This window comes from Capra hircus, chromosome 13 (assembly GCF_001704415.2).
Source record: "Capra hircus breed San Clemente chromosome 13, ASM170441v1, whole genome shotgun sequence".
Classification (NCBI taxonomy): domain Eukaryota; kingdom Metazoa; phylum Chordata; class Mammalia; order Artiodactyla; family Bovidae; genus Capra; species Capra hircus.
This window is the reverse complement of record NC_030820.1, coordinates 22,682,786-22,686,932: the sequence shown is the minus strand read 5'-3', so window position 1 is coordinate 22,686,932 and position 4,147 is coordinate 22,682,786. Positions and strand designations below refer to the sequence as shown.

Here is a 4,147-nt window from a genome sequence, read left to right as displayed (position 1 = left end):
GTTCCAATCAAATCCTTACTAACTTCTTCCTACATTTTTATTTTAGATTTTAGAATAGCTTCTATTCTTTTCTGTATGTGTACACTAGCTATGTTTTAGTATAATATGTATTTCCTAGGATGGTTACTCATTAAACTAAGTAAAATTATTTAAGGAGATCTTAGAATTTCAGTATTTTTTGTTATTCATGTAAATTATGTATATGTAATTAAGTTACATGCAATTAATTTTTACTACTGGCAGTTTAACTAATTAAAATAGATACCCTCTTATCAAAATTATGTGTTTTATGCCATATTTTAATAGCCTATAAAGACAAAATTATTTACTGTTTTTACTTTTGTATCTTACTGTCTTTCAGTTTAGTGCAGTTCAGTCACTCAGTCGTGTCTGACTCTTTGCGACCCCATGGACTGCAGCACACCAGGCCTCCCTGTCCATCACCATCTCCCGGAGTTCACTCAGACTCACATCCATCGAGTCTGTGATGCCATCCAGCCATCTCATCCTCGGTCGTCCCCTTCTCCTCCTGCCCCCAATCCCTCCCAGCATCAGAGTCTTTTCCAATGAGTCAACTCTTTGCATGAGGTGGCCAAAGTATTGCAGTTTCAGCTTTAGCATCATTCCTTCCAAAGAAATCCCAGGGCTGATCTCCTTCAGAATGAACTGGTTGGATCTCCTTGCAGTCCAAGGGACTCTCAAGAGTCTTCTCCAACACCACAGTTCAAAAGCATCAATTCTTTGGTGCTCAACTTTCTTCACAGTCCAACTCTCACATCCATACTTAACCACTGGAAAACCCATAGCCTTGACTAGTCAGACCTTAGTCGGCAAAGTAATGTCTCTGCTTTTGAATATACTATCTAGGTTGGTCATAACTTTCCTTCCAAGGAGTAAGCGTCTTTTGATTTCATGGCTGCAATCACCATCTGCAGTGACTTTGGAGCCCCCAAAAATAAAGTCTGACACTGTTTCTACTGTTTCCCCATCTATTTCCCATGAAGTGATGGGACCAGATGCCATGATCTTTGTTTTCTGAATGTTGAGCTTTAAGCCAACTTTTTTGCTCTCCTCTTTCACTTTCATCAAGAGGCTTTTTAGCTCGTCTTCATTTTCTGCCATAAGGGTGGTGTTATCTGCATATCTGAGGTTATTGATATTTCTCCCGGCAATCCTGATTCCAGCTTGTGTTTCTTCCAGTCCAGCGTTTCTCATTATGTACTCTGCATATAAGTTAAATAAGCAGGGTGACAATATACGACCTTGACGTACTCCTTTTCCTATTTGGAACCAGTTGAAGCAATAAAATGAAATTGTTTAATATAATCTGGGGTCAAACCACTATCTTGTTCTTATTTTCTTCTTAGGCACACTGCTTTTGTTGGTAATGGAAAACTAGTGGCTGTAAGGGCCAAATATGACCCCTAGGTTCTGGAGAGAATAGAAAGAAAAGTCTTCACTTAAAGGTAAGATTGTGCTTCACCCAGTTTTCATGCATCTTTAGATCCTATCTTTCTTGAAGCTTAGCTTCTTATTCTAGGAAGCCTTCTCTTCTGTCTGGATTCCTTAAAGAATTGTCATTCATATCACATTCTAGTAGCACATTCTGGTACATTCTGGTTTTGTAATTGTTTCATGTTGAAGTACTGTTTCCCTCTTACCCTAAATAATGTAAGCTTCTTGAAGGTAGGACCATGCTTTAATAAAAAATAAACAGGCAACTATTTCAGTAGTACCTTTCTTGTTGTTCAGTTGGTCAGCCATGTTGACCATGTTGATTCTTTGCAACAGAGGAGCCTGGCAGGCTACAGTCCATGGGATTTCCCAGGCAAGAATACTGGAGTGGGTTGCCATTTTCTTCTCTAGGGGAGCTTTCCCACCCAGGGATTGAAGCTGAGGCTCCTGCGGCATCTCCTGCATTGCAGGAAGATTCTTTATCGCTGAGCCACTGGGAAAGCCCCATTAGTACCATAACTCTAGATTATATGTCCCATAGGATTAGACTTTAAAATGATGTGTTAATGATCTAGTTTGTGAGAGGGAGTCTAGTCATTTAGATATAATTTTAATGTTCTGAGCTTTAGGTTAGTAAATAGAAAAGGACCGTTCTTTATCATCATTTCTTCATTTCTGCCCCCTCCTCACCCATTGTCACTCACCCCCTGTTGTAATACTTGCAGCTATTTTTATAGAGAAGTTAAAATGTGCTAAACACTCCACGTGTTACTTAAAGCCAACAAAAACCCTACAAAATACATAGTACAATTGTTACTATTAATACTGTTATAAATATTATTATCAAGGTCTCCGTGCACAGAATTATATTAAAATAATCTTAAGTTTGTTCATGATCTATATGTATTTATTCATTTATTTAATTATTGATTTTCAATGAAGTCATAAACACCTTTGATCCCACCACCCGAAACAAAATCTAGGACTATAACCTACATCTAATACTTGCTCATCAACCTTCTCCCCTGCTTCTTCCCATTGTGTTGTTCATTTGCTAAGTTGTATCTGACTCTTGCGACTCCATGAACTATGTCCTTCACTTAGGTCATAGAAATGTAAGTACTGGTCCCCACATTTTATGGGTAAGGAATCTGAGACTGCTGAAGGTTAAGAGGTTTGTTTTTTTCTTTAAGATCACTTAGCTAGTCAATGGACTATCTAGGTGTGTCTAATTCTGACATCTCCCCCTAACCTGCTCATGTGGACTCCCAATTGTTTGTCTGCAAGATAGCTGAAAAGTGGTGCTGAATGAAATAAAGTAGATACTGGCACTTAAATATTGGAATAAAGAATAATGACTTAGGAGTTTACTGGTTTGGGCTTTCCAATCCAAACCAGTATCCTGGTGCTATAGGATGATGGCTCCTGCTAAAAAGGGCAGTGAGAAGGGCCAGCCCACCATCAACAGGGTGGTGACCAGTGAATATGCTATCAGCATTCACAGCGCATCCATGAAGTGGGTTTCAAGAAGCCTGTCCCTTGGGCACTCAAAGAAGTACAGAAATTTGCCATGAAGGAAATGGGAACCCCAGATGTGCACATCTATACCAGGCTCAACAAAGACATCTGGGTCAAAGATATAAGGGATGTCCCATATCAGATCTGTGTGCAGTTGTCCAGAAAATGTATTAAAAATGAAGGCTAACCAAACAAGCTCTACATGTTGGTTACTCACATGCCTTTTGCCACTTTCAGAAATCTACAGACAGTTAGTATGGTTGAGATCTAATTGCTGATTGTCCAATTAAGTTACTGAACTGCCAACAAAAAAGAGTATACTGGTTTGGGGGACTTCCCTGGTGGTCCAGAGGTTGAGAATCTGCCTTGCAATGCAGGGGATATGGATTCAATCCCTGGTGAGCCTGTGTGTTCTGGAGCCTGTGCATCACAGCTAGAGAGCCCTAGTGCCACAACTAAGACCCAATAGCCAAATAAGTAAATATTTTAAAAAAGAGAGAGTGTACAGGTTCATCTCCAGCTTTGAGCTTTGGTTTTAACCCAGCCCTCTGTAGGTTATTTCATCTCTCAGCTGTCCTATGACTGAGCATATTCCAGTTGGTTTGGGTTTCAAAAACCAAACCAAAAGAATATATAATTAAGGGCAACACTATGTAAATTGCTGAAGCTTGAAAGAGAACTTTTTTTTTTCCTAAATGACCACCTTGTTGCAAATGGCAGTTTTTAAAATGGTTAATTTCAGCAAAAAGGCTTTATTGGTATACTGTAAGAAGAACTCTCTTTTGGTCTTCAATTGATGCGGGCGGATGTGCAGTCTGATGTTCTCTGGAAGAGTATACATAGATTTATACTTGGTTGTTTTATTCTGCTAGTATATTGCACTACAGATGAGAACACACATGCATACACACACATTCCTCCTGTAATTCTATACAATATAGAAATGCAAAGTTAAAGACAGAGGCTAATTAGTGCGACTTTAAGAAACCTTACAGCACAATGTGTGCCCAGATACCCAGAATATCAATACAACTGAAAGTACATCTGTTGGATATCACAGGGGTTTGTCTTCAGAGAATTATTTCCTTTTCGGCTTTAATGGAGAAGAATGTCAAATATGATACTGGGACACTGACATTCCTTAACAACAGACTTAAACAGGAAAGAAAGAGTG

General features: G+C 39.1%; 1 pseudogene; it reads left to right on the top strand.

The window, feature by feature from the left end:
- On the top strand, positions 2,874-3,244 carry LOC102176435 (annotated as a pseudogene).